A 10,133-nucleotide genomic window follows, 5' to 3' on the forward strand; every position below is an offset into this window, starting at 1 on the left:
TGCTTCTCTGTCATTGAGTTTCCAAAAGCAGTACTCCTCTCTTCTGACTCTGGGAGGAGTTGCTGCCTAGTCTGCCACTTCCTCCCTGAACCCACAGAGCACACCAGAGCAGTGTCCCTGCCTCTGGGCAAGAGCTGCCTGCAGGTCCTGCATCAACTGTTTTACAACAAGGGCTGGCATGAAACAGTCAGGAAACATGAAATCAATTTAACAAGCAAGGGACTGAAATTGTTTTATTTAGTCTTTGTTATGCAGCATGAAAGAATTGCTAAGAATTTCCAATGGGGGATTTTAATGGAGGCTCATTGTGTACTTATGTGCCATTCTCAGCTATCCCAGAGAATCCTGTAGTGGGGTCACTTGCAGTTCCCTTTTTGCAGTTATTAGAGGCACATCAATGAGAAGGCTTGAGAAGGTCTGAAGGTCTGAGGTAATGGAGAAAACAAGAGCTTTGAAGTCACAAAGAGCTGAGTACAAATCTGGTTACCAGATGCATGAATGGCTTTGGGGAAGTGACCTAAATTTGATTCCGTTTTGCCATTTATTTTAAAAACATTTTTCAAAGTGTGGTTCCAAGAGTGCCTATATCAAAGACAGAGGGAAATCTGTTAAAATTGTAGATTTCTGGGCCCTACTCCAGAGCTAATGGGTCAGAACAACTGGGCCTGGGACTCAGGAAAATGAATTTTTAACAAGCTCCTCAGTTGAGTCTTACACGCATTAAAGTTTGAGAACCACTGAAATAAGAGATCGGACCGGTAATGCAACAGATCCCTCAGAAACGTTCATTTTCCTTTGGGTGAGGAAAAGCAGTAAGAAGATATGTGAAAAGGAGATTTTAAAAATGCATTTGAATAGCTTTCAACTCCATCATTTAGAAACTTATTCTAAGAAATAATCAGAGAGGTAGACGATGATATTCAAACCAACATTACTAAAATAACCAAAAATTCAAAAGAATCAAAATGTTAACAATAGGGAGCTGATTTAATTAATTATAATACCTACATATAATGGAACACATGCTTTCCTTAAAATGGTGCTTAAAAAGCTACATGGGGGGGCTTCCCTGGTGGCACAGTGGTTGAGAGTCCACCTGCCGATGCAGGGGACACAGGTTCGTGCCCCGGTCCGGGAAGATGCCACATGCCGCGGAGCGGCTAGGCCCGTGAGCCATGGCCGCTGAGCCTGCGCGTCCGAAGCCTGTGCTCCGCAACAGGAGAGGCCACAACAGTGAGAGGCCCGCATACCTTAAAAAAAAAAAAAGAGAGAGAGAAAAACACTACCCCTAACTTGCTTTGAATGTTTCCACTTTGAATTAAAGATATTCAAAGAAATGGTTAGTTCTCAAGTCTTGCAAGCATCTCTGGAAAAAACACATTATTATTAGCTCATTTTAAAGTAGATACTAAATACTTATCCTATAAAGTGGCCCATAGAATATACTAAGTGGCCCATAAAATATACTAAGAGAGTTAGTTTTATTGCCCCCTCCAAGACCGTGTAGTCAAAACAGTTCAGTACTCCTCTTTAACAGACATTTTTAATCAGATTAAAAATGCACACTGAAGGGAAGCAAAATATCCCACACCAAAATATGCCACTTTGGCATACTGATTACTTTGAATTAAAGTTACTTAAGAAACAGCCAGTGCAAGGACACTTTCACCCTCTTTTCTCCCCCTGAAAGCAGGAAATAAATCTCCCATGTGAAAGGTACCTTTTCTATACCAGGAGGGAACCAGGATCAGGCATCCTTATTATTAGAGATAAGAATTCAAGGTAGAGGGACTTCCCTGGTGGCACAGTGATTAAGAATCCGCCTGCCAAGGCAGGGACATGGGTTGGATCCCTGGTCCGGGAAGATCCCACATGCCACGGAGCAACTAAGCCTGTGCACCACAACTACTGAGCCCGTGTGCCACAACTACTGAAGTCCACATGCTTAGAGCCGGTGCTCCACAACAAGAGAAGCCATCGCAATAAGAAGCCCACGCACGGCAACGAAGAGTAGCCTCCACGGGCCACAACTAGAGAAAGACTGCGCGCAGCAACGAAGACCCAAGGCGGCCAAAATATAAATTAAAAAAAAAAAAGAATTCAAGGTGGAAAGCACTGTATCAACTAGAGAAAGTCCGCGCACGGCAACCAAGTTGTCTTGCCAATTCTTCACATATGTATTGTTTCTTTGTCTAAAAGATATAAAAGCTGCCTACTTTGGTTACTTCCTGAGCCTCATATTTTTATGGGATCCCAATGGTATGAAATTTAATGTTTCTCTCCTGTTAATCTGTTTTATGTCAATTCAATTTAATTATGAGACCAGCCAAGGAACCTAGAAGGGGCAAGAAGAAAAATTTTTCTCCCCTACAACACAAGCAGGCACATGAAAATTTTGCAATTTCATGGAGTTTAAAGGCCAACCCTGCTCTAGAAGATAAAATTCCAAAAAGATAAACTATGGTCCTATTAAGCATTATCTCCTCCCCCAGAGACACATTAAAGCACTCTGGCCCACCAGCCCAGCCCAGGTGCCTAGGATAGCCCTGGGCCCCTCTTTTTAAGCCCACTTTCTCAGCCTGGATGCTGAATCTTATTTATCTCTAACCAAGACTCCTTGACTTTCTTGCATCCTCAATGTTATTTTCCTTTCTTAACAGAAATTTAGAAATTGTAAAAAAACAAACAAACAACAGCCTCAACCCTCAAATTTCTGTGTTCTTCCTGCTCCCTTTAGTCACCAAATGGCTGGAGAGGTCTCCCTGTGCTCCGGCCGCCTCCACGCCCTCATCTCTCACCCACTCTTGAACACTCTGCAACCCCCGCACACGCCCACCCTGTTGATAACTGCTCTCCTGAGCCTACCAACCCAAAGGCCTTTTCTCAGTCCCAATACTCATGGACTTTTCTGTTTTCTTCAAACCTAGAGTTAGCCCTTATCTAATGGAAGACCGAACACCAACAGATACGGGTTGACAGGCACTGGATGGACGCAGAGCCAGACTAAGGGCAAGAATCTCAGGTACTTTCAAATCCTGTCGACCCTCACCACTCGTCGGCCCCTGAAGGTCCCGGGCGGGTATCAGCAATGGGTTTCCCAGTAGAAACGCTGGGGAAAGAGGGCTCCAAGGAGTAAGGGGCTTCTTCACGCTGATTCTCCCGGCAGGGAGAGAGGTGCTGGTGGCGACTCCAGAAACGCGACACGGGGCCTCGGAGGCCGACCCCTGAATTCCCACCTGGCAGCATCTCGCCTGGGAGCGCCGCGGTGCCGCCCGCACCTGAGCCGGTGCCTCCTGCTGGGCTCGGCCTCCGCAGGCCCCCTGCCCGGCCCCGCCGCCTGGGCGGAGGCAGAACGGCCCTCCAAGGCCCGACCCGCGCCCGGCTTCGGCGCGGGGGACTGACCCGGCCCGCCGCCCCGGGATGCCCACACGGTGCCCGCCGCCCTCCGCGCGGAACTGCGCTTCCCGGGCGCCGGCGGACCGGAGGCCCCACTAACTCACCCCTCACGCGGCCTCGACGAGCACCTCCCGGAGAAAGGGAAGGCGGTGAGAAGCGGCCGCAGGGACCGCCCCCGCCGCCCGAGAGGAGGCTCCGGCGCGCCGGCTCCGCCCCCCGCCCGCCCCGGGAGTCGCTTCGGCCGGGCCCGGGGGCGAGTCTGCGCGCTCCTCCACTAGACTCGCCCGACGGATTCCCCGCTCCCCCTTCCGCCACCCCCTCCCCGCCCGGCCACCCTCCCCAGGCGATGGAAGGAGCACCTGGAGGAAGAAGGACGGCTTGTCCTTTGGGTGATCTTAATAAATCCTTGTGCCAATACTGCGCTAGGGTCTGGGCGCTTCCCAAATTCCATCCTCGTAAATACAAAGCTTTGGGAAGGAGATAGGAACTTTCCCATTTTACAGAGTAGGAAACGGAGGCTTTAGAAGTTAATAAATTTACCTTACATTACCCTGACAGCTTTCAACTTTGTCAGCTGCACAATGTACCAAATTAACTGACTTTCCCATTTCACAGGACTACTGAGAATATTAACTGAACCAGCTGTGAGACATCCAAATTTCTTCAAAGATATTATTACAGAAAGCCAAGCAGAATCATATTTATACTAAAGATTAGAGTGAAAAATCAGAGTGGGTTCTGCTTAGGCAGGCAGGATAGAAGACTAGATTCTCCAAGACACCCTTCCACTCAACGGGGAAGTAAGAGAGTCTCCAAGAACCATCTCTACCCCAAAAGGAACAAACCATGGGAAGAACCAGTGCTGGGATCCTTAGACTCTAAGCAGGAGACCTGAGGCTGAGGGCATACGGAAAGTCTCCACAGACACTGATTTGGGACCGACATGAGAAGAGCCAAACCTGTGCCTTCCTCATCAAGCCAAGGCTGCGGAAGAGCACTAAGGAGTTCCCAAGTCTCTTGTGCTCTGAGCAATGGAAACACACTTTAGAGGATGTATCCTCAATACACACTCCATAGGACTCAAACAAATTCAATTTTAAAAAACAATTTAAACAATTTTTTAAAAAATCACCAAGCACTGGAGGCCCACACGTAAGGACAGCCGGCAGAACTAATACCCAAGAGATTTAGACCCCCAAGGACATCAGATACTGGAATTACCTGACACAGGATACAGGAAAGCTCTTTTTGCAATTTTTAAAGAAAAAACAATATCCTAGAGGTTACTTACCAGTTACAAAGAGGATATACTACGCATTGGAGAAATCTGGCAGATAACACCTTTACCAAGTACTCAAAGTTAATTTCACCAATAGTTCAAACTGACATCACACATGAGGTGATGCTCTGAGGACATAACATCACCATTCTTGTATTCCTGCCAAAAATGCATGACTAGAATTTAATCATGAGGAAACAGTCAGACAAGGCCAAATTAAAGGATATTCTACAAAACAATTGACCTGTGCACTTCAAAAATGTCAATGTCATGAAAGACAAGGAAAGATGAGGAATGTTTCAGATTAAATGAGACTGAGGAGATTTGACATCAAAACTCCTGGACTGGGACTTCCTTGGTGGTCCAGTGGTAAAGAATCTGCCTTCCAATTTGGGGGGACCCCAGTTCGATCCCTGGTCAGGGAACTAAGATCCCATGTGCTGTGGGGCAACTAAGCCTGCATGTCACAACTACTGAGCTGTGTGCCTCAACTCGAGAGAAGCCCGCGAGCCACAAACTACAGAGCCCACACGCCCTGGAGCCTGCGCCACAACTAGAGAAGAGAAAACCTGCATGCCACAACTAGAAACAAGCCCGCGCACCACAACTAAGACCCGATGCAGCCAAAAATAAATAACATAAATAAACAATAAATAAATCTTTAAAAAAACAAACTCCTGGGTTGGTAAAAATTTTGTTACAAGATATGTTATTGAGACAATTGGAAATGAGTATGTGCAACATGGTAGATTTAAAAAAGGAGAGTGGAAGTGAAGCTATGCCAGTTCTGAGCCCAGCCTTTTTTTTTTTTTTTTTTTTTTTTTTTTTTTGCGGACCACGGGCCCCGAGGGCGCAGGCCCAGAGGCCATGGCTCATGGGCCCAGCCGCTCCGCGGCATGTGGGACCCTCCTGGACCAGGGCACGAACCCGTGTCCCCTGCATCAGCAGGCGGACTCTCAACCACTGCTCCACCAGGGAAGCCCAAGCCCAGCCTTTTTTTTTTTTTTTTTTTTTTTTTTGTGGTACGCGGGCCTCTCACTGTTGTGGCCTCTCCCGTTACGGAGCACAGGCTCCCGACGCGCAGGCTCAGCAGCCATGGCTCACGGGCCCAGCCGCTCCGCGGCATGTGGGATCTTCCCAGACCGGGGTACGAACCCGTGTCCTCTGCATCGGCAGGCGGACTCTCAACCACTGCGCCACCAGGGAAGCCCTTGAGGCTATTTTTAATCTACCATGCTGTACATACTCATTTCCAATTGTCTCAATAATATACCTCAAAACAACTTTTTTCCAATCTAAGACCACATATAAAGAAACCTCCTTAGTCTCTGTTATGGGCTGAATTGAATCTCCTCCAAATTCAGATGTTGAAGCCCTAACTCTCAGTACCTCAGAACATGACTATATTTGGAAATTTGGCCTTCAGATAGGTCATTAAGTTAAAATAGGGTTTTTATGGTTGGCCATAATCCAACATGACCCGTGTCTTTATAAAGAAGAGGAGATTAGGACAGAGACAGCACAGACTGGCGATGACCATGGGAGAACACAGGGAGAAGGTGGCAACCCGCAAGCCAAAGAGAGAATCTTCAGAAGACACCAACCTGTCAACATCTTCATCTTAGACTTCCAGCCTCCAGAATTGTGAGAAAACACACCTCGGTTGTTTAATCCACCCAGTCTGTGGTATTTGTTATGGCAGCTCAAGCTAACTAAAACAGTCTCCATTAATCTGCAATAGTTTCTCATCTGTCCTTTTCTTTCATGACATTGACATTTTTGAAGTTTACAGACCAGTTGTTTTGTAGAATATTCCTTAATTTGGGCTTATCTGATTGTTTCCTCATGATTGGATTCAAATTGTGCATTTTGGGCAGAAATATGATAAAGATGATATTATGTCCGCAAACATCACCTTATTGTGATACCTATTTTTATTATTGGTGATCTCTAGAATCAGTTTTTATTGGAACCCTGAGCCACCATGTAAGTAGCCCAGCTACCCTGATGCTACCATGCTATGAGGCAGCCCACACTGGCCATGTGAAAAAGCCAACAACCACTCAGATTCACCTCCAGCTGAGGCTTAGACATCATAAAGCAGAGATGAGCCCTCCCCACTGTGCCATATCTGAATTCCTGACCCACAGACTCATGAGATATAATAGTACTACATTGTTGTTTTCAGCCTCTAAATTTTGGGGTCATTTGTTACATAGCAATAGATAATCAAAGCTGACCATATATTATATGATAATATTCTATCAATGTTAAATTCCTTGCATGTGATCCTTGTATTGTGGTTATATAGGAGAGTGATTTTATTCTTTTCTAAATTTATTTTATTGAAGTATAGTTGATTTACAATGTTGTGTTAATTTCTGCTGTACAGCAAAGTGATTGTTATCAATGTATATATACATTCTTTTTCATATTCTTTCCATTATGGTTTATCACAGGATATTGAATATAGTTCCCTGTGCTATACAGTAGGACCTGTTGTTTATCCATTCTATATATAATAGCTTGCATCTGCTAATCCTGAACTCCCAATCCATCACTCCCCTCCCCCCCTCCCCCTTTGGCAACCACAAATCTGTTCTCTATGTCTGTGAGTCTGTTTCTGTTTCATAGGTAAGTTCATTTGTGGCATGTTTTCGATTCCACATATAAGTGATATCATATGGTATTTGTCCTTCTTTGAGATAAACAAAATGGATTAAGCTCTAGCTGGACTAGTCAGGAAAAAGAAAAAAGACTCAGATTCTCAATATCAGGAATTAGGGAGGTGACGTCACCACGTATACTATAGGTATTAAAAGGATAAAAATAGATTTTTATGAATAACTTCATGCCAATAAATTTCACAACTTAGATAAAATGGACAAATCCCTTGAAAGACATAAATTACCACAGCTCCCACAGGAAGAAATAGATGAACTAAACACCTCTTTATCTATTAAAGAAATTGAAACTGTACTTAAAAGCCTTCCCACATAGACATCTCAAGGCCCAGATAGCTAGTAAATTATAGAATTACAGAATTCACTAGCTAGAAGAAATAATATTAATTCTACACAAGATTAGAAATAATACTCAAATTCTACACAAGACTGTCCAGAAATTTGAAGAGCAGGGAATACTTCTTAACTCATTTCATGAGGCCAACATTACCCTCATATCAAACCCAGACAAAAATATTACAACAAAGGAAACAACAGATGAATATCTCAAATATACATAGAAGCAAAAATTCTAAACAAAATTTTAACATATTGAATCCAACAGTATGAAAAGGATAATGCAACATGACCAAGAGGGGTGAGTTTATCCCAAGAATGCAGGATTGCTTTATGTTAAAAAATCAAACAGTAATTCACCATATTAGCAAACCAAAGGAGAAAAACCACATAATCATCTCAATAGATGCAAAAACTGCACTTGACAAAATCCCATAGCCATTACTGACAAAAAATTCTTAGCAAACTAGGAATATGAAGGAACATCCTCAACCTGATAAAAGACATTTACAAAAATCTATAGCTAGCAACATGTTCAATGATGAAAGACAATGCTTTCTCACTAAAATCAGGAACAAGACAGGGATGTCTTCTGTCACTACTTACATTCAACATTGTATGTAGATACAAAAACCCTAAACATAATTTTAACAATCAAATTCAACAACATATAGAAAGGATACTACATCATAACCGAATGGGATTCACAAATCAATCAACGTAATTCATTCAATCAATGTAATTGAAAAATCACTGTAATTCATCATATGAGCAAACTAAAAAGAAAAATCAGATGAAATAATATTTCTAAAAAAGTAATAAAATGAATCCAGATTGGAAAGAAGAAAAGAACTGTCTTTTTTGTAGATGACATGATTGTTTCTATAAAAATTCCAATGGAACATACAAAAATGCTACAAAAACTAATGAGTTTAGTGAGTTTGCAAGAAAAAGATGAATATTCAAAAATGAATTTCTATATATTAGCAATGAACAATTGGAACTTGAAATATTAAAATACCACTTATAATAGCATAAAAAATATGAAAAACTTAGGGGCTAAATGTGACAAAAGTTGTAAAAGGTCTTAATCTGAAAATAACAAAGCATTGTTGAGAGAAATTCAAGAGACCTAAATGAATAGAGATATATACTTTGCTTATGGGTCAGAAGACTCAATATTGTCAAGATGTCATTTCTCCCCAAATTGATCTGTACAGTCAATGCCTTTCCAATCAAAATCCCAGCAGATTGTTTTCCTTCAGAAGTTGAAAAGTTAATTCTAGAAATCATATGAAAATGCAAAGGACCTAGGACTCTGAAAAACAATTTTGAAAAAGAACAATTACAAACTCTAAGTAAAACCAAAAAAACAAAGTTTTTAAAAAGGGAGCATGGGGGACTTACCTCGTGGTCCAGTGGTTAAGAATCCGCCTTCTAGTGCAGGGGACACAGGTTTGATCCCTGGTGGGGGAACTAAGATCCCACATGTCTCGGGGCAACTAAGCCCGCACGCTCTAGAGCCTGCCCACCACAACTGTAGAAAAGCCCGGTGCACCACAATGAGGAGCCCATGCACCGCAACAAAGGATTCCGCAAGCCACAACGAAGATCCTGCGGGCCGCAACTAAGAGCCGATATAGCCAAGTAAGTGAATGAATAAATGAATATTTCTTTTTTTAAAAATTTAAAAATGGAGCATGAAATACGATATGAATTGAGCAAGTTATGTAGTATAAGAAAGAAGAATCTACTTGGCCTTGATGCTTGTTTCATTCTCCTTTGAATTGCTCAGATTTGGAGATATTGAATGTTAATCTTCTGAGCCAACCACTCAAAATTCTATAGTAAATTATATTTGCATAAGCACAAACTATGCTACAGAGTAACTTATTGATTTCAATTTTTAAACTCAATCAACAGATAAAATACAGAAGAATTAATAATACTTATAGAACAAAATGCAAATGCTATAAACCCTAACATTGTAAATGTAAAGGTAGAGGAGACAGAAATTGAGAGGTACAGAGAGAGATTGGGTGGAAGTGAGGGGAAGGGGAGAGGTGAAGAGTAATGTGAGGGGGCTATATCTCTCTTGCTACCTAGTAGGGAATCAAGAGTCACTACCTATTCTGAATGGAGCAAGAATTCAAAGGTTAAGCATGGTATTTAAATTTATAATGATAACCAAAAGATACATGGAAAATAATATCATTAACAGAGCACATGAAGGGGAAAAGAAATGGAGAGAGAGTTTCAATGAACTAGATTTATTATCATTCATAGCTTGGGGGTTAACAGACCTTGGATAAAGTATGTAAATTAAGAAATAGTGATATAAGCATAGAGTTTATAATTATAGTGCTAACCATCAAAAGAATTAAAAACAAATCCTTAAAGGTGGTTACCTTTGGGTGGTGAGACATGGGGGTGGGGGA

At 42.5% G+C, this 10,133-nt stretch overlaps 1 protein-coding gene across 1 annotated transcript in view; it reads right to left on the reverse strand.

The window, feature by feature from the left end:
* B4GALT4 (beta-1,4-galactosyltransferase 4) overlaps window positions 1-1,366 on the reverse strand; it is a 26,767-nt gene extending 25,401 nt beyond the window's left edge. The window contains exon 1 of the mRNA XM_007449129.1: window positions 1,294-1,366. The gene's annotated coding sequence lies outside the window, so the exon portion shown is untranslated. The remainder of the gene's footprint in view (window positions 1-1,293) is intronic.
* Between the last annotated feature and the right edge of the window lie 8,767 nt (window positions 1,367-10,133).

This window comes from Lipotes vexillifer, unplaced genomic scaffold, assembly GCF_000442215.2.
Source record: "Lipotes vexillifer unplaced genomic scaffold, Lipotes_vexillifer_v1.1 scaffold999, whole genome shotgun sequence".
Taxonomy (NCBI): Eukaryota; Metazoa; Chordata; class Mammalia; order Artiodactyla; family Lipotidae; genus Lipotes; species Lipotes vexillifer.